Consider the following 20,554-nt stretch of genomic DNA (forward strand, 5'->3'; position numbering starts at 1 on the left):
TTGGAACTAGAGCCTTAATTAAGCATCTCCTGAGGAGGTTTTAGGAATTAGTCTCACAAAGTCTATTCACACGGAATTGACATAGTAAACAATTTTCTTTGGAATGAAGACCCTTTCCAGAAAAGCTGTCTATGCTAGTAGATCTAAGGAAATGAATGTAAAACAAAAGCCTCATGTTTCCAGTACGTTTTTATGCCTTTAAATTTTTAGTGTTTTGGATTTACATTTAGTAAATGTAAATTTACAGAGTGTGTGCATGTATGTGATGTGGAAAAATTTATATTGGAATGTTTTGCATTGTCAGGGGTTAAAAAACACATATGATTTTTAAAGATCATATCAGATTGTTTTTGGTAAGATAATATTTTTAGTCGTTAATTTCAGAGAGATCTTTTTTTTTTTTTTACAGATTTGGATCAGCTACCAGCAGATGTTACACACTTTTGTGCCTATGACTTTACTGCTTCTTAGTTTAAAAAAGAAATTAACTGTGAATATCCAGTGTGTATTTTCAGATTTCGGGCGAGGCATTTTTTCCTCTTTGAGTGTAGTTTGCTTTTTGAACTACCACTGCAGAACTTTCCAGAAGTTAGATTTAAAAATAATTGTAATGCTTTCTGTGACTGAACAATAGCTGTTACACATCTTGTTACTTATGACACTTTCCAGGGCTCTATAGGAAGCGAATAATAATTTAAGAATAATTTTACTCTGTGTATTGCAGGTTCTTTGTTAACCATTCTGTAAACTGTTCTGTAATATAAACTGGTAGCGTTGGTTTTTTTGTTTTGTTTTGTTTTTTCCTGAAACGTAGTCATTGTTTTAAGAAAGGTAGATGTGTTTAATGATTCTTGTGGTTGTTTTCAAACCCTTCTTTTAGCACTTATTTTGGGGCTATTTGATTTGTAACTTTATATTGTTCACAGATTTTAGTTTAAGTAGGTTCAGGAGATGTAGCTCCAGCTGTCTGTCTGGAAGTATACTTTACTGGTTTGTTTCCAAAGCCAAGCAATGTTCAGAGTTGAGTATGTTATTAAAGGTGTTGCTTTTCGTAAAATTGATGAGTTTCCAAATATGGGTGAGGTGATGGGCTGTAACTTAGAAAAGTCTTTTTTTTTTTTTTTTTTAAGTCTATTGAACCCTGTTATCTTTGGAAGTAGGGTGAGGAAGATAGCACTGTATTTCACGTTACACTTTTTCCTTTGCCGACTGCACTGGGAATTTTGGGTTTTCAATATGAAAATGTCCCCAAACCATGCAGATTATGCCACAACGGTGAGTTCTAACAGTGGCTGCTGAGACAAAAGTTTTTTTGGTTACTTTTGTACTCCTATTGCACTGCCCACTTTTGAGAGTTGATTTTCTTTCTTTCTTCCTTTTCTGGAGTGTGCAGTTGAACTTGTGAAAGTGAAACCTGTGTCTTTACAATGTACTTGTAAGTAAAAGTTCAAGCTTTCATATATAAATAGATGGAAGAACTTGAATTAAGCTTATCTTAGTCTCCTAGAATGGAAGTTAGAAAAGATTCCTCAATGCTCTGGGTACTTTTTCCTTCATTGAGGATGGACACAACATTTATTTAGATGAAATTTAAAAATACTTTTCTGTGATATTAGACTTTATATGTGACACATTTGCCAATATAGATTTGAAAGTGGCTCAATCATTATTTTAAAAACCAGTCTGAGAGGAGTTTCTATGAATTGTTTTATTTTTTATTTATTTTATTTTTTTAAACTTTTATTTATTTATTCATGAGAGACACAGAGACAGAAACACAGGCAGAGAGAGAAGCAGGCTTCATGCAGGGAGCCCGATGCGGGACTCAGTCCTGGGACTCGAGGATCATGCCCTGGGCCCTAGGCAAACACTCAACCGCTGAGCCACCCAGGGGTCCCTATGAATTGTTTTAAAAAATGCTTATATATCTTATTTCCTTTCTCAGTGATTTGCTTAGGGAATAACAATTTTTGGACTCTTAAGTTTATTTTTCAGACAATCTCAGACTATCTTTTTTTTCTTTTGCAGGTAACTTACTTTCATACTCACTTCATTTCAGTAAACCTTTATTGAATGCCTGCTGTAGGTGCCAGGCACTATGTTTGATTCTGGGACTACAAGTATAAATACATTAGGATTCCTTTCCTCATTGAATTTGCCAGTCTAGATATTTGACTGTGATTCTATCCATCTGCTTTTACAGACATCTCTAATAGGTTTTGAAGTCACTTTGCTGTACTTTGGGGTTGTTTCATATCCTTCTATAAGAATAAATACACTAAATGCCATTTATTGAGTGCTTAACTTATACTAACTACCATGCTAAATGCTTTATATACATAATTTCATTCAGTTCTTACACTGGTTCTAAAAAAGTATTTTATCTCCACTTAAAAACCATACAGATTATTATCTATAGTAATATTGAATGTTGTTTTACTCATAATATATGAGAAAAGATTCAACCTTAAGATTCCTCTGTAAGAAAAAGAAGTTGTAATAGGTTATAACAATTTTTAATCCTCTACTAATGCTTTGAATAAATTCTCATTTCATAAGGTATTAATATTGTTTATTTTCTAAAGCAAATTATATACTATCAATGTAATATTCAGTAGTTATTGATACTTTAGAAAAGACAATTCTGAAGTTCCTTATGGTTAATTGTAATATAGATCTCCAGGCACCTAGAACTTTTTTTTCTTCTAGTTCAACAGTGGGACCAGCAGCTTATAAAATGTACTTAAAAATGTGTGTATTCTCCAGGAAAGATATGATGTTGGAGCTATATGTAATCTTTTGAGTTTAATTTTGATAACTGTCTAATATCTTGGAGAGTTTTGGTTTCTGCAGTGAAAATGTATTCCTTCAGATTTTAAAATGATCTTTTTATCTATTAGGATATATGCTTTATCAGCAATTTAATATAGTTCAATCTAATCATTTTTCAGAGCCTCACATTTAAAAAAAAATGATCTTCTGTCTCATCTTTTCTCCGAGAACTTCATTTGTATTCTAAACATTTTATTCTACTTTTGTTGTTTGTTTTGTTTTTACCATAAACCCTCAACAGTTTGCCATTCTTTAGGTCAAGGCTTCTGCTACTGGTTATACACTCTTCTGTTTTTGGAACAGATAATTATTCCTCCTTCAAGTTCCTAAGAAAGGTAATCCTTGATGTTTTCCTGCCCTTAGTCAGACATATTATAACTTGATATAGACAGTTTTTTCCTTCCCATGAGGCAGAATTCTTAATACTCAGGTCACTGTTTGTGATTGGAACAATATTGGGAATTCCTGGTAAGGTACATAACAATGACTAAATTACAAATGTGTTAGGTGCTAGGACCATAAAAATGAGTAAGTCAAGATTCCTTTCCTCATTGAACTGTAATATGCCTATTGAAAATCCATGAAGTTAAAAAAGAAATTCATTTAAAACTATTTCTCCAAATAAGCATAAAAACATTGTCCTCCTTCTTAATCTATCCCCTCAGAGTATTGTAAAGGAAAGGATATAAATAAACATATTAAGCCAGGGTTTTTATTCTATTTCCTGGCCTCAGGCAGAAAAGATGATTTACAGAAAAGATGACTTTCTCTGACTTACAGAAAGATGCCAGAACAGGGCAAAGAACTCTTAACCCACTTCCCTCAGATTTCACCATTGTTAATATTTTACTGCATTTCTTGTATTGCCTGCTTTCTCTCTGTTTCCATACATACATTACATATATGTGTGTATATGTGCATAAAAATACATGCATACATACCCATTATTACAGTCTTTTTCTGAACCTTTTGGAGCAAGCAGCAGACACAGTGTATCATTACCTGTAAACACTAGTGTCTGTTTTTCAAAAGCAAGGCACTCTCTAATATAACTGACATATAACCCTCTAAATCAGAAAATAAGCATTCATACAACACTACTGTCTAGTCCAAAGAACCTGTTCATATTTCATCGACAATTGGAGCAGCCTCTCTTTCTTTTATGACCCAGGATTCTGTGCAGGAATACATTTTGTGTTTAGTCATCATGTTTCTTCAGACTTCTTCAGCATCATTTTTCCCTATCTTTCATGTCCTTGACAGTTTTAGAAAGTACAAGGCCCTTCATTCTGTAGGATGACCCTGAACCTAGCTTCGTGTAATATTTCCTCATGACTCCAATCAGTTCATGCATTCCTGGCAGGAATACCACAGAAATAGATCTGTGCCCTTCTTAGTACTTTGCATCCAGAGGCATATGATGTCAGCCTTGCCACTGCTGGGGATTAAAACCTTGATCATATTGGTAATCCTTTTGTACTTGATGAGTATTTGTAGAGAGATATTCCAAAATTAGGCCAGGATCTTGTTTCTTGTCAAACGTTTCTAGTCACTAGCCTTAATGTGGGTATCAGTGAAGATGCTCCCCTTAACCACTTCTATGATAATTGCCAAATGATATTACTTTCTCATTCCTTCTCCTTGTGTTAGTTGGGATTTTATCATAAAGTGGAACTTTCCTTTCTCCCTCATTTAATTATTTGTTTATTAAATCAGTAAGAACTCATAGATTTCTATTTTGTTTAATTTGTTGTCATTTGTTACTATTATTACTCATTTTGCTGTTTAAATTGTTCCTGATTTAGCCTGTGGGAGCCCCTTCAAGCTGGCTCCTATGCCTATTTATCATGCTCCCATCTCATTCATTGTGCGTTTCTGGCAGAACATGCTGTTCCTTGTTCATTCTGTACTTTGCCTGGTCTAGCCCTGGAATCAGCCATTTCTCCAAGGAATCCTATTTGGTCTTTGTTATTGTTGTTTGTTTTTGTAAAAGATGGTATTTAAAAACAAAGATTTAGGGGTTTAGTGGGCTCATTGCTACTGGGGTGTCATTACTTACAGGAACTAGGAAATGTATGACTATGAGTATGGTTTGTATACACACACATATATAATAAACACATGTATGTTCATAATTATTTCTGTACCTAGGTGTGTATATTATTAAAGCATAAGTTTGTCCCTCTACATTCAATTTCAGTGTAATACTCCAGGGTTCTTTCTAGCCTTCTTCCTTTCCACACTTATAAATGCCTTCTCTGGCAGTAGAAAACTTGGCTTCACATTAGCCTCAGTGTAATTATCATTTGCCCAGTTGTTTGACTTAATTACTCAGTGTGTTACCATTCTCCCTGCCATGTAGACCATCTTCTACCACCCTAGCGATTGAGTGCTGGGCCTACTGACCTGTGCCTTTTTGTGGATCTATAACCCCTGAGTGGGCCGACAACTGTCTGCACCAGTGCATCTCCACCCAACACCCATTATCCTTGCCTCCGGCTAGTTGGCTCACAGCTCTTCTGGCCTTCCTAACATGCCCTCAGTGCCCTTTATCCTCAGCCAGCATGCAGACTACTTCGCATAGCCCAGTATTTCATTAGTTAATTTTTAAGCATATTTCCAGGATTTATAAGCACACAAATATATGATGAAATGTATACATAATTTCCCCCACATAAAAATGATAGCATCCTATATTAAATGTTCTACACTTTGTTTTTTAATGACTATATAGTATTTCGTTGTGTATGTGTACATCCAGACACACACACACACACACACACACACACACACATACCCCTACCTACCTGTGAATGATTAACAATCATAAATTCCTTCCATCCTGGTATTCATTCCCCTTTGCAATGTGGCTTTGTTGCTTCTCTCTAGAGGCAAAATATATGTCTCCATCTTTTGAGTCTTGGTTGACCCTGTGATTTGTTTTGACTGATGAATATGGTGGAAGTGATGTATGAGATCTGGAGCTTTGTCCTTAAGAGACCTTCAAGGGATGATTTCCTGCAATTGTCATGTAAGGAAGCTGGTCTAGTCTATAGTAGGATGGTAGGGCTCTTGGAAATGAACCAGGACTCCCCAGTGGACAGCATCTCCCAACAGACATGAAAATAGACACTCTTGGATCTGCTGGTCCAGCTCACTCTTTAGCTGAGTGTACCCACAGAAGAACCAGAGGTAAAACTAGGAAAAAAAAACTAGGGGGAAAAAAAAAACCCTGCCCAGCCAGCCTACGTAATTGTGAGAAATGATGTAATTGTTTTGAGGCATTAAGTTTGGGGTGTAGCAATAGATCGCTGAAACCATGTTTGTGTTCCTTTTGGACAGCTAGGTTGTCTCTAGTCTATTATGAACAATATTGCAATGAATATCTTGGATATAGTACATGCCATTTTAATTTTAATAAATAATGCCAGATTGTATTTTCAGAAATGCTGATAAAATTTTTCTTGCCATCATTAGTATTTGAGGGTATTTCCCCCACAAACTATCACTGATTTTTTTTGGGAAATAAAATAAGTAAAAAGTTTCTTGTGGTGCTTAATTCTACATTTCATTAACTTTGTGAAACTGGACATCTTTTGATATATTAGTTGATCCTTTTGGTTTTTCAGTTCTGTGAATTGCTCACTCATATCTTTACTCATTTTTTCCTTTGGATTTTTTACCTTATCAATGTTTTAGTTTTCTTTGATATGTTATCAATGTAATCTTTTATGTTTGCAAATAAGTTTTGTCAGTCTTTTTTTTGTCTTAGTTTATGGCATCATTTGTCATCTTTTTTTGGGGGGGGGTATATCATATAGTAATTTGTGTCTCTTTTTCTCTGTGGCTTCTACTTGTTCCTGTCTTGAGAATATCTCTCTGCTGTCTCAAGTAATATAAACATTTTCCTAAATTTTCTTCTTTGTATTGTCTTTGCTATCAATCAGGAATCATGTTTAGTTGCCCCAGAAATAAAAAAAAAAAAAAAGTAGCATAAACAAATTAGTATCATTTTTCTTAAGTAATGAGAAATTAGAGATAGGCCATTAAGAGCTGTTATGATGCTTCCACAATGCTATCTAGAATTCAGGCTCATTTGTCTTTCTTTCAGTGATCTGTAGCAGGTGCTTGTCAACTTTTGGTCCCAGATCGCATTCAGGCTGAGAAGCAACTTCCTTCTGTTTCTTCTTTCATCATTCATTGCTCTGCTTGTGTTAATTGAGGATCAAATCCAATTTGATGACTATAACCTCTGGGAGATGATGAGGCCAAGACAAAGCAGATCCCCCAAAATAGCAAGTTCCCTTGAAATATTTTCTCTGTTCTTTGAAAATAATAATACTGATTTTGCTTTCTGTGTTATAATAAATGCATGTGTAGAATAAGGCCCCAGAATCTTTCTTTTAACCTGTTAGGACGCTTTGAGGGTTTTTTTGGAGTTCTTTGCAGGTAGGTACACAGGAAAATAAACATGATTATATTCTCAAATTGGAAACTAATGATTTTAAAAACCAGACTTTATCCTTATGTTCAATAAGTAATGTTAAGGGTGTTTTATGTGCTAATAACTATGGTAAACAGTGGATATAAAACTCTATATGATGTGACCCTTGTTTACAGAAAGTTTACCAGATAATTGGAGAAGCAGATTAAACATTTCATTATGATATTACATGGTAAATTGAGTGTATTAACTCAGGAAGCAGGACATCTAACTATGTTAGTTGAGGGTTGAGGAGCTATGATCAGGGAACTTGATGGAGAAAATGGCTCTTGAGTTGAGAGTTGAATGACTTGCAGGAGTTAGCCTATTAAGGAGGAGCTTATTAGGGGTATAGGAAGAGTATTCCATGAGCTTTAGTAATTCAGAAGTAGGTCTGAGTTATAAGAAATAGGCTGGGATGAAATAAATTCTGGTTTGGGCAGGGACTTTTCTTTAATTCCTTAGGGCTGGAAGCCTTGGGAAGGTTTTTAAATGGAATTGAACAAGATCAAATTTGTCTTTTGATAAAGGTAAGATAGTTGTAGTTGGGCCTGGAAGCAAGGGTACCTATTAGGTAGGAAGTTTATCTGATACATTACAATCTATTCCATATTAGGACCGCCTAGCTGGCTCAGTGGGTGGAGCATGTAACTCTTGATCTTGAGTGGTGAGTTTGAATCCCATGTTGGGCATAGAACTTACCTTAAAAAAATAAAATCTATACCATATTAGTTAAGTAAATATTTATTAAATACCTATGTGAGTATGATTGTGTAATACAGATACAGAGAAAACATAATTCCTACTTTCAAGGAGTTTATATTTTAAGATAATTAAAAACTTAATATATATCAACAATATGAGGCAGTATACTAATATTATGGTTTCTTTTTTTTTTTAAAGATTTATTTATTTATTTATTTATTCATGATAGACATAGAGAGAGAGAGGGGCAGACACAGGAGGAGAGAAGCAGGCTCCATGCCGGGAGCCTGACGCGGCACTCGATCCCAGGACTCCAGGATCGTGCCCTGGGCCAGAGGCAGGCACCAAACCGCTGAGCCACCCAGGGATCCCCCTAATATTATGGTTTCAGTCCTGTAAAATGAGGGCAAGTAAGGACTAGAATTAAAATTTGAACCCAGCAGATCTTCATGGTTTCAAAGCTCATATTTTTCCATGTGGCAGGCTCTGCTACCCTCCACAGCACTGATTTCCCCTTAACTTATTTAATTGTATGTTGCCTGTAAGTTACCTCAAAACCCTTGTGAAATAAGATTATAGTATAATTAAAATAATTTTCAGCTTAAGACACAAAGTATCAAAGGAACTACACTGGCTTTTTCTCCAGGCAGTCTCTGTTGAATGGAGTATAACCAGGAAGATAAATGTTGGTCAGAAAAATTGCCACATTATCTAAACTATATAGTTACTAAAACAGTCTGGAGATTTGTTTCTGGGAAATTTAGTATTGAACTGATAGGGCAGTGGAGGACAAGGCTGGCATGGCATGCCATGTCACTAGATAGCTGGACAGCATTCTTACTAATGTTAAGGGTCCTTTTTTCCAGTTAGTATATACAGCATGGAATGAGAAAAGAGCATCACTATTGCCAGTAAATACATAAAGCAATGATGGTTTTTGATGATGTATTTATTTTTATTTCCAGAGAGCAGTTGGAAAAGTAAAGATTATCCTATATCTCTTTTGTTCTTTTTTTTTTAATTTTTATTTATTTATGATAGTCACACACAGAGAGAGAGAGAGAGGCAGAGACACAGGCAGAGGGAGAAGCAGGCTCCATGCACTGGGAGCCCAACGTGGGATTCGATCCCAGGTCTCCAGGATCGCGCCCTGGGCCAAAGGCAGGGCTAAACCGCTGTGCCACCCAGGGATCCCTATCTCTTTCAATCATTCTAATGCCTTACTTTATTTTAATCTGTTGAATGAGATATTTTGACTCAAGCCAGGTAGAGATGGCTGGAGATAATGTTATCCTTTGGTGTCTGTCTACGTCTGTTAGGATATGCTTGTCATGTGATGTCTATAGGCCTCAATTTTCTTGCTTGGAAATTGATACACTTGGATAAATATAGTTGACCCTTGAACAACATGGATCTGAATTGTGCAGGTCCATTTATATGCAGTTTTTTAAAAAATAAATACAGTATTGTGCTATAAATGGATTTCCTTAGGATTTTCTTAATAACATTCTCTTTTCTCTAGCTTACTTTATTGTAAGAATATAGTGTATAATACATAAAACATAAAATACATGTTAATCAACTGTTTATGTTATCAGTAAGGCTTCCACTTAACAGTAGGCTATTAGTTATGTTTTTAGGCAGTCAAAAGTTATAAGTGGATTTTTGACTGTGTAGGGTCCAGCACCCCAACCCCCATGTTGTTTAAGGATCATTTGTAATCTGAGGGTTTTTCTTGCTCTGAAATGTGACTTGACATGACATCTACAGAATTACTGTAAAAGGATATGATACTCTGATTGAAAAAAAATTACCTTTTCTATAGCATAGGGAGAATAAGAAAAGAAAAAGAGGTCGCACTGAGAACTTGGTGTCATGGAATGAAGAAAAACATTCTTCAGAAACTTGGAAGGAGGTGTTACTTCTGACTTTTTTAAGGGTCGTGAATACACAACCTTTGAATGTGGATTAAATGCCACATAATGATACATAAGGTGGTCAAAAGTGCAAAATAATAGGGTTCTTATACTCAAGGATTATAGTTTAGTAGCCTTTTCAACGGATATTCCTTGAGAAAATGAAACCTTAATATTCTAAGCTAGAGGTTCTCAAAGTTTAGCATGTATCAGAATCACTAGGAGGGCTTGTTAATGTGCAGATTGCTGGCCCACACCTCAAGTTTCTGATTCAGTAAATTTGGGGTGGAACCTGAGAGTTTTTATTTCTCGTCTTTTTTTTATTATTATTATTTTATTCATTTCTTCATGAGAGACGCACACAGAGAGAGACAGAGAGAGAGACAGAGACACAGGCAGAAGGAGAAGCAGGCCCCATGCAGGGAGAGTCCGACGTGGGACTCCATCCCGGATCTCCAGGATCAGGCCCTGGGCTGAAGGCGGCACTAAACCACTGAACCATCTGGGCTGCCCAGAGTTTTTATTTCTAATAATTTCCCAAGTGCTGCTGATGTTGCCTATATTTTTTGTGTGAAATTAATTTATATCTCCCTTAGGCTTCTAAAACAGTATTAATTGTATAGAGCACTGAGAAAATTTTAAAAATTGTTCCTCAAATAAGTTTTCTGTGTCCAAAATTCTTTAGATGAGGAACTCTGATGGGGGAAATAAAATGAAGGAAATTAACTATCATTCCAAACCTTTTCTTAAAAGGTAAAAACACAGTTGCATGGACACAAGATTAATAGGTGCATTATAATAGATTGGAGTTGGAAAAAACAGACTTTAGATCTACTTACCAAAGAACTTCTCTTATAAAAGACCTCTCTTCATTTGGAATTTTGTGCCCTTAAACCTAGGTAACATCAACTACGTGTCGGGGACCAGTTTTAAATAGAGTACGTACCATGATGTCAGTGTGCCAAATGTATCTTAAAAGTCATATAACCAAGGAGCGTCTGGGTGCTTCAGTCCATCAAGCATCTGACTTCAGCTCAGGTCATAATCTCAGGGTCCTAGGATATAGTCCCCCATCAGGCTTGGGATTCAGCGGGAAGTCGGCTTGTCTTTCCCCCTCTGCCCCTCCACCTGCTCATGCGCATGCTTTCTTTCTCTCAAATAAGTAAATAAAATCTTTAGAAGAAATAAAACTCATATAGCTTAAAAGTCTCTGTGATGCCTTTCACCACCTTCTTTATTCATACCCTTTACTCCTTGATGTCATTTAAGTATACTTCTTTCTCTCTAATTGGATTTCTAGCTTCTATGTTTTTTGTATCCTTTTAAACATTGTATATACTAAATAACCAATCAGTGGCCTCCATTAAATTGACTGAAGAAAAATCTCAATGTTTTAAAATTGGGAAAATATGTATAGAAAACATCAATGGGTTTATATCTTAAAATTGCATACAGTCTATACAGTGTTAACTTCCAAACTGTATCTGTAGCCCATACCTTTCTTCCCAGCTTCATACCTATGTATCCTTCTGCCTACCTGACATCTCCTTGGCCTGTCAAATGTAACATGTTCAGTTTTACATGTTACAGATCCCCCACCTTCCCACTTGTACTTTTACCTTCTGCAGTCATCCCCTCTCAGTAATGGTAATTCCATCCTTCAGGTGCACAGGCCAAGAACTGTGGAGTCATTCTTTTTTCTTCTCCCTCACTCCCACTTTCAGTCTGTCAGCAAACTCCATCCTTATCTTCAGAGTGCATCCAAAATCTGATCAGGTCTTCACTACCACCACTGCCTCTGCCCAGATCCAAGCTTCCATCAACTTTTACTTGGACAACTTACAGCCACTTCCTAAATAGTCTCCCTGCTGCCACTCATATTTTTCTTCTTAGCCAGCCAGGGTGATCCTGTTAAATGTAAGTCAGGTCTTTCATTTCTCTCCCAAAAACCCTCTAGTGGCTTTTTTATTTTCTTTACCAGAATAAAAGCCTAGTGATTTATCATGACATATTAAGACCCTGAACAGTCCATCTGCCCCCGTTACTTATCTTGACTTCATACCTACTCTTTTCTTCTTCACTATATACTACAGTTACACTGACCTCCTTTTTGTTCCTTGAATGCATAGGGCATGCTTCTTTCACTGGCTATTTATCCTGCCTGGAATATTCTTTTCCCTATATATTCCACAGCTCACTATTTGCCATGTTTCACTCAAATGTCATATTCCCTGATCATCCCAAAACTCCATCCACTTCTTGGTTTTGTTATTATAACACCTTACCTGAATATATTGTAAACTCCATGGGAATAGAGATTTTAGTTTATTTTGTTTTTGCTGTATTTCCCTACATGCCTGGCAAATGGTACATGCTCAGCAAATATCTGTGACATGAATTTATTATTTTATCTGCCTAGAGGAATATGCCTTTCCTTTGAAAAATGCACCCAGTAATCATGTGCCTCTAGCATAGGCTACTAATCATTGACTTCCAACACTTATTATTCTGCTGGTCCCTTTTCTCAAAATGATACATTCTATGCCTCTCATTCAATTTGAAATTACTGTTTGACTGATTTTTATTGCAACATACAATTTGCATAAATTGTAGTTCCTAGTTCATGTATTATCCTGGGAAATAATTAAACATTCTTTAATCCTTTGTAAAGTATATGCATTATTCATTGTCTTTGAATGTGGTATTTCCTAACAGTCATAGTGCTATTTTGGTATGTATGTTGCTTTCACAGGACTCTGTATCACGATTGATAACTTTATGCCATAGCCTCTTATATATTCTTTAAGAAAAGTCAATACCTGTTTCCTCTTGTTAACCTGGATTGGAAATACTTCGTCCTGTTTTTGATTTCTGAGAGTTTTGTAGGTTTTAGTGTTTTTTTGTGTTGCCAGTGCTTAATAACTCCTTTTATGGGATCAGGTAGGTCCCACAGACACACCTTGCTCTCTTACACATTTTTTCTTGGTTCAACAAGACTTGAATTTTAGGTACTTGCTTTATGGAAGTCATACACTTTGATTTTTCATTTCAGGTATTGTGCCTTATTGTCAGGTCATGTTTTGAATCATGTATCAACTTTTCAGTCTGAAAGAGTCACTACAGCACTTATGTTCATCCAATTGCCATTTCTTCAGGATGCAGGAAAGCTTAAGTGGCTCAAATCTCAACTCCTCATATCTTTTTTAGGTGTTAAATTCCTTTAAGTGCCAAAGATTGTTATATTCTGTCCTTCATTCTTTTTTTTATTTTTTAAGATCTTATTCATTTATTCATTAGAGACACACAGAGAGAGGCAAAACAGAGAGAGAGGGAGAAGCAGGCTCCCTGCAGGGAGCCTGATGTGAGACTCAATCCCAGGACCCCGGGATCACAACCTGAGCTAAAGGCAGACACTCGACCACTGAGCTACTCAAGTGCCCCCCTCCTTCATTATTTTGTTAAGATATGTGGAATATAAAGTCAGTTTAAAAGCATTAAGTCAAATACATAGGACTCGGTTTCTTGTTTTCTGATATTGGAGAATTTCCAGTCTCAGACTGGGGGTGGTTATGACTTGGAAAACAGGGAATAACATGAGGAAGTCCTGAACCTTAATTATATTTCATTGCTATGGCAATAGAATGTAGTAGGATCTTAATGCTAAGATTCACTACCAGTAACTAAAAATATATAAAGTATAAATGAATTCTTTCTTTCAGCTGCAAACCAATACTTGAATATCAAGATGTAGTAGTAGAGGCTTTGCTGAGAACACAGATACTGCTACATAGCTTAAGACGAGCTTTAGGGGATCCCTGAGTGGCGCAGCAGTTTGGCGCCTGCCTTTGGCCCAGGGCGCGATCCTGGAGACCTGGGATCGAATCCCATGTCGGGCTCCCTGTGCATGGAACCTGCTTCTCCCTCTGCCTGTGTCTCTGCCTCTCTCTCTCTTTCTCTGTGTGACTATCATAAATAATAAAAAAAAAAAGAATAAGATAAAAGGATCACTATAGGGATGCCTGGGTGGCTCAGTGGTTGAGTGTCTGCCTTCGGCCCAGGGCGTAATCCTGGAGACCTGGGATCGAGTCCCATGTCAGGCTCCCTGCGTGGAGCCTGCTTCTCCCTCTCCCTCTCCTGCCTGTGTCTCTGCCTCTCTCTCTCTCTCTGTCTGTCATGAATAAATGTATTTTTTTTTAAAAAATAAAATCTTAAAAAAAAAAAGATCACTATAATCCTCCAACCATGTAATAATCACTATTAACAAACTGGCAAGTTTTTTTTTATATATATATATAAAGAGAGAGAGCCTTCTTTTAAGCGAAGAACTGTTCCATAGCGTATAATAAAGTTGGATTTTTTTCTTGTGTATTTAGGTTTTATCATGAGCATTTTTCATTTGATTAAATATCTCTTGAACACATAATTTGAATAATATCGAAATCTGATGGAATAATTTATTCTGTTCTCTATTGCTTTACATTAAACTGGTTCTAATGTATCCACTAAACTTATGTGTATCTTCAAACCTATGTTTCCCCCTCCTCCTCCCCCCCAAAGCTTGTCTTTTTTTTTAACACACTTTTTTTTAATTTTTATTTATTTATGATTTTATTTATTTATTCATGATAGACACACAGAGAGAGACACACACACACAAGCAGGAGAAGCAAGCTCTATGCAGGGAGCCTGATGTGGGACTCCAGGATCACGCTCTGGGCCAAAGGCAGGTGCTAAATCGCTGAGCCACCCGGCTGCCCTATCTTATTCTTTATACTTTTCGATTTTCTTTCCAGTTTTATATTCTCTGTATAAGCTTATTAAGTATTTTTAAAAGAAGGAAAAAAGTTCTGAGAACTAGTTATACAGCTGTGTGATTCTAGGCGAATTAGTAATAATGATGATGGCATTACATTGAGTACCTACTATTAAGCAAATATTGAATATATTTTATGTATTTTTGTCCTATTTTATAAAAGTCCAGCAATAGAGGCTTAATTATCTACTTTTACATATTAGGAAAAAGTCTCAAAACTTTTGAGTAGCTTATAAGCTAGCAAATGTTACTGCCAGGGTTCAAACTGAAGTTTGCAGAATTTTCTAAATATACCAGAAGGCCTTTCCAAAATAATTTAACTCTCAAAGCTTGTGTTTCTTTACTGTAAAATGTAGGTGGAATTGTTGTACAGCTTAAATGATACAAGGTACATAAACCATGGGACAAATTTTCTTCCATGAGATCTTCTTATAGTTACTTCTGGCTTTTTTTTTTTTCAGTCTGCTTCTGCACATGTATTATTCAAGCTCTTATTAAATATGTCCATTAACAGCATTATCTTAAATTTAACTCTATAAACAGTACATCTGTAAATTGCATTTCTTCAAAGAAGAGCAAAATTAATCCATCGATTAGCATTTTGTTTTTATAGTTTTAATGTATATATAGTGCAGTTTTGCAGTCATTTTTGCAAGTTTGATTTTCATGAGAATCAATGATTTTCACCTTCCTTAAAAGATGTTTTAAGAAACTTGGGATGGGGTGCCTGGGTGGCTCAGTTGGTTAAGTATCTGACTTCTCAGCTCAGCTCAGGTTTTGATCTCAGGGTTCTAAGTTTGAGTTTGAGTCGCACGTTAGCTCTACACTGGGCATGGAGTCTATTTAAAAAAAAAAAAAAAAAACAGCAGCAGCTTGGTACCTTGTTGAGTTTGGAAGGATTTCTGTTCCTTGCCAGAGTTCTGAACCAGTTGAGAGGTCAAAACAGTAAGCATATCCAGTTTTTTTTTTTCTCTCCAGATCAGATTTTCTAAAGTCCCTGAGGTAAATGAGGGTCAGGAATATTTTACCAATTGGGCTCCTTGCAAATGGAGAAAATCATTAGAAAGGGGGAAAAGCATACTCTGAAAACCTTTCTCAAGTCTCATACTTTGTTTAGAAATTAGTGTAAAAGGCTGCTGAAATACCTAAACATGGTGAATTGAGTCTAACTGGTAACTTTTATAGTCAGCAAGATGGATGGATGAATGGATAGATAGAGTTTGCTTACTCTGATGTTCAGAGTTGTACTGTTGCTTATGGGTACATTAAACACCTTTCAGAAAATCCAGGACAAGTATGGTTTCAAGTATTACATTTAGGCTCTATATTTTTCTACTTGAGTGTCTTAATTTTGGATTTAGAAGATATGGATACTCTTACTATGTAACCCTTTGAGCTTAGCTCCTTGAACTCAGTATAATGCCTTTAGGTTTCATCCACTTTGTGGCATTTCATTTGTTGAATAGGTGATTTGTGAATACTTTCTCCCACTCAGTAGATTGTCTTTTCATTCAATCTCTTAAGAACTGTCTTTTGCTTAAATTACTACTTTTTTCCATTTACAGGTTATGATTTTGGTATCCTATTAAGAAGTCTACTTAATTTCAGCTCATGAAGGTTTTCTCCTCAAAGCTTTATAGTTTTTAGATCTATGAACCATTTTTAGTTGATTTTGTGTAAGTTGTCCTTGCATCTTAAATTATGGTTCGTTTTCTTGCTTGCTTTTTTTGCCTTTTTTTTTTTTTGCATGTGGATATCTAGTTGAACCCCACTACTTAAAACCTCTCTTTCCTTTGTTGAATTCCTTCTGCACCCTTGTCAAAAATGAACTGACCATATTTGTATGAGTGTATCTCTGGACTCTTGTTTTCTGTTCTGTGAATCTTTGTTTTTATTTCTTTGCCAATTGCACACTGTCTTAATTATTATAGTGTTAGATTAAGTCTTAAATTAGTATTTTTTCCAACAGCTTTATTCTTTTAAGAACTGTTTTTAATTATTCTAGTTCCCGTGCTTTTCCATATAAATTTTAGGATTAGCTTGTTTAAATCCATAAAAATTCCTGCTAGGATTTTTATTGTAATTGTGTTAACTCTGTAGGTCAGTTTGTGGAGAATTGACATCTCTAATTCTGTCGAGTCTATAAAAGTTTTTTTTTTTTATTGTATATATCCAGTTGCCTAGGAGACATATCCACTTGGATGTCTAATCAGCATTTCAATTTTTTCATTTATTTATGATAGTCACACAGAGAGAGAGAGGCAGAGGGAGAAACAGGCTCCATGCACCGGGAGCCCGACGTGGGATTCGATCCCGGGTCTCCAGGATCGCGCCCTGGGCCAAAGGCAGGCGCCAAACCTCTGCGCCACCCAGGGATCCCTCTATAAAAGTTTTTTAAGAGACTAATAGTCTTCATAGAGATGAAATGTTACATCTATGACCCAAAAATAGAATACTAATAGATTGCTATAGGAAAAGGAAAAACCAAGTGACAAGAAAGAACTATGGAATTTAAACATGATAACTTTAATTCCATAGAATAGCTGGAAGATTAAGTTAGGGAAATCTCCCTGAAAGTAGAACAAAAAGGCAGAGGTAAAGAAGGAGAGAAAGATTAGAAATTTAGAGGATATAGCTAAGAAATCCATTATCTGGGACTCCTGGGTGGCTCAGCGATTGAGCATCTGCTTTTAGCTCAGGGCGTGATCCTGGAGCTCTGGAATCGAGTCCCACATCGGGCTTCCTGCATGGAGCCTGTTTCTCTCTCTGCCTGTGTTTCTGCCTCTCTCTCTTTCTCTGTCTCTCATGAATAAATAAAATCTTTAAAAAAAAAATTCATTATCCAAATAATAGGAGTTCCAGAAAGGGAGAATAGAAATTAAGAGACAGAGATGATCAAAGAATATGGCCTAAAACTGAATTAAGCACATAGATCTCCATTTTGGAAAAATGAATTTAAAAAAAATTACACAACTTTATAAAAACAGAAAATAGGATGACGGGAACTGAGGAGAGTTTAATGGGTGCAAATTTTCATCTTGAGAAAATGGAAAAATTCTGGAGATGGATGTTGATGTTGGTTAAACAGCAATGTGAATGTACTTAATGCCACTGAACAGTACATTTACAAATAGTTAAAACGGTAAATTTTATGTTAAAGTAAAAAAGAATAATAGAGGAGACAGTAGCAGATGAAAGACTTCAAAAATGTTTGAAAGCTGAGGAGCAGTCACACAAAAGATAACTGATTTAGCAAAACTAAACCGATGAAGCAAAGGTCAAATGTAATTCTACAATTGTAAAAGAAAAAAGGAGCAAGCTGATTTATGTTATAGCACACCAGAAAAGCACAGGAGTTGGAGGCACAGGTAGCTCTGAATGAAGAAGGAATATGGCTGAAAACAACAAAGAATTAAAAATCTTATGAGGAGTACAAACCAGCCAGATCCTTTGTCCATTCTGTGCAGCTGAGCTATTGCTCCATTTTTGTCCTGGAAGAAGACAGGAGATACATCAACTACACAGGGTTTGCCAGAAGCACAGGGACAGACAGCCCAGGGAGATGCACCATTCTGGAAATGGCATTAGGTAGAATTATATGTACTAAATGGTAAGATTTGCCCCAGCTTCCTTCTTCCATTTAGCCTGAAAGAATAGACCTAAACATTCTGCATATGGGGTCCACAGTGAAATAGCCCAGCCAGTTTCATGCTACAGTGCACCCTGCTTGTTGCCAAGCCTTGCTATTATAAATAATGCCAAAATAAGCATCAATGTACAAGTCTCTTTATGTACTTTTCAGGGGTTATCCCAGGCCAATATGTTCATTTTTTGTAATACAACCCACAGTAAATAATTTTATGTATTATGATTTAAGTATACACAAACACAGGCATGCAGGCAACACAAATTTGTGTATTTATGTATTTATTTGAAATAAAATTTTCACAAAACTACTCATATTACATATGTTCTGATATTTTAGCTTTATATTAAATAAGTTGGCCCTCTTGTACCTCATTTAAATACAGAAAATTATAGTCATATACAGATGACTATATATATATATGTATATATATACATATATGTAGAATTCCTTGGCCTACAATATACTTCTCTTCAACCTGAATAAATATTATAAAATCATTTTCCAAATTACACTTCCCACCAGCAATGTTTAAGCATTCCAACTTGTGTTTCCAGACTCTTCTACTAATCTAATAACCAGAAATGGCATCTGTAACAGACATTGTATGTATGCTGACCAACCTTTATGTTTTAATCTTTTTTTTCTTCTTCTATCAACTATGGAAAAATTAAAAGGTCAATACTCTATTCCTAGCTCTCCATGCAGTTAGAAGTAGCTATGTGATCCAATTTTGACTAATATAAGTCACCAAGCTTACAGTCTAGGGCTGTGGCAGCCATTTTATGACCACATGGGTGAAAAAAGCATGCTAAGAATGACAGAGTATAAAAATAGGAGGAAGCACTCAGGACATTGAAGACATTGTGTAACTTATATAAGAATTCTGAGTTATCTCCTTCTGGATTTATAATTACATTGATAAAAATAAGCCCTTATCTGTTTAAAGCCACATTTTAGGTTTTTGGGGTTCACTCCTCTGTCAATTGCCTGTTAGTTCCTATAATAATTAGCTTAAACTTAATTATTCCATAGCAACAAATGACTACAAAGTTTAAGGGACTTATAACAAGAAACATTTCTTTTTTCATTCACTTAAACCTGTCAGCTGCATATCTGCTTCAGATATTCTGGGACCCAAGCTGAAGAAGTTTCCTGCCTGGGTCTTGTGACAATGAGTAAAAGAGCAATGGTCGAACCACAAAATGGCTCTTAACACTTTGGTTCGGAAATGTCATGCTTCATTTCTACATACATTTCAAAGCAAGATAAATAGCCAAAGGTGTTGTAAATGGGCAGGGAAGTATAATCTTTACACAGAGAGGGCAATGATTAATTGAGGACAATAATACAATTATCAGTATATCCTTTTGCATTTTGTTCTTACCAGTATATAAAAGTTCCTTATACATTCCAGATAGTAAACTTGAGAGTTTAGCTTTTACACTTAGAAGACTAGAATCCAGTCTTGATTTAGGTTTTCTGTATGTTGTTTTTTTTTTTTTTTAAGATTTTATGTATTTATTCATGAGAGACACTGAGAGAAAGGCAGAGACATAGACAGGGGGAGAAGCAGGCTCTCTGTGGGGAACCTGATACAGGACTTGATCCCAGGACCCTGGGATCATGACTTGAGCCAAAGGCAGATGCTCAACCACTGAGCCACCCAGGTGCCCCACTTTTTGTATATGTTCTGAAGTAAAGGTCAAGGTTCAGTTTTTTCCATATGGTTGTCCATTATTCCAGCATCATTCAATGAAAGGACTTAACTTTTTCACATCATATTGTCTTGGCACCCTTGTTGAAAATCATAGTGCTTTTTAAATGTAAATCTATTTCAGAGCACTTTATTCTTTTACATTGATCTATTTGTTGAACCTTATGCCAGTACCACACCATCTTAAGTAGGTCTTGAAATCAGGTGATAAAATTTTCTAATTTGTTTCCTTTTTCAAGATTGCTTATGATATTCTGGGATTTCACACTTCTATATTTAGTCTTCCAGTCTATGAACATGGTTTCTCTCTCCATATTTTTAGGTCTTTAATCCCAACAATACTTATTTCAGCACAGAAGTCTTTCACATCCTGTATTACATTTATTCTTTTTTTTTTTTTTTTTTTTTTTTGTAAGATTTATTTATGAGAGAGAGAGAGAGA

The 20,554-nt window shown here is 35.8% G+C and overlaps 1 protein-coding gene across 6 annotated transcripts in view; it reads left to right on the plus strand.

The window, feature by feature from the left end:
* ANKIB1 (ankyrin repeat and IBR domain containing 1) overlaps positions 1–20,554 on the plus strand; it is a 133,587-nt gene that overhangs the window by 728 nt on the left and 112,305 nt on the right. For 2 of the 6 annotated variants that reach the window (XM_026003745.2, XM_072764253.1), the window contains exon 2: positions 3,089–3,167. The exons of the other annotated variants lie outside the window; for them this stretch is intronic. The gene's annotated coding sequence lies outside the window, so the exon portion shown is untranslated. The remainder of the gene's footprint in view (positions 1–3,088; positions 3,168–20,554) is intronic. 6 annotated transcript variants of the gene reach the window in all.

Source organism: Vulpes vulpes, chromosome 7, assembly GCF_048418805.1.
Source record: "Vulpes vulpes isolate BD-2025 chromosome 7, VulVul3, whole genome shotgun sequence".
Taxonomy (NCBI): domain Eukaryota; kingdom Metazoa; phylum Chordata; class Mammalia; order Carnivora; family Canidae; genus Vulpes; species Vulpes vulpes.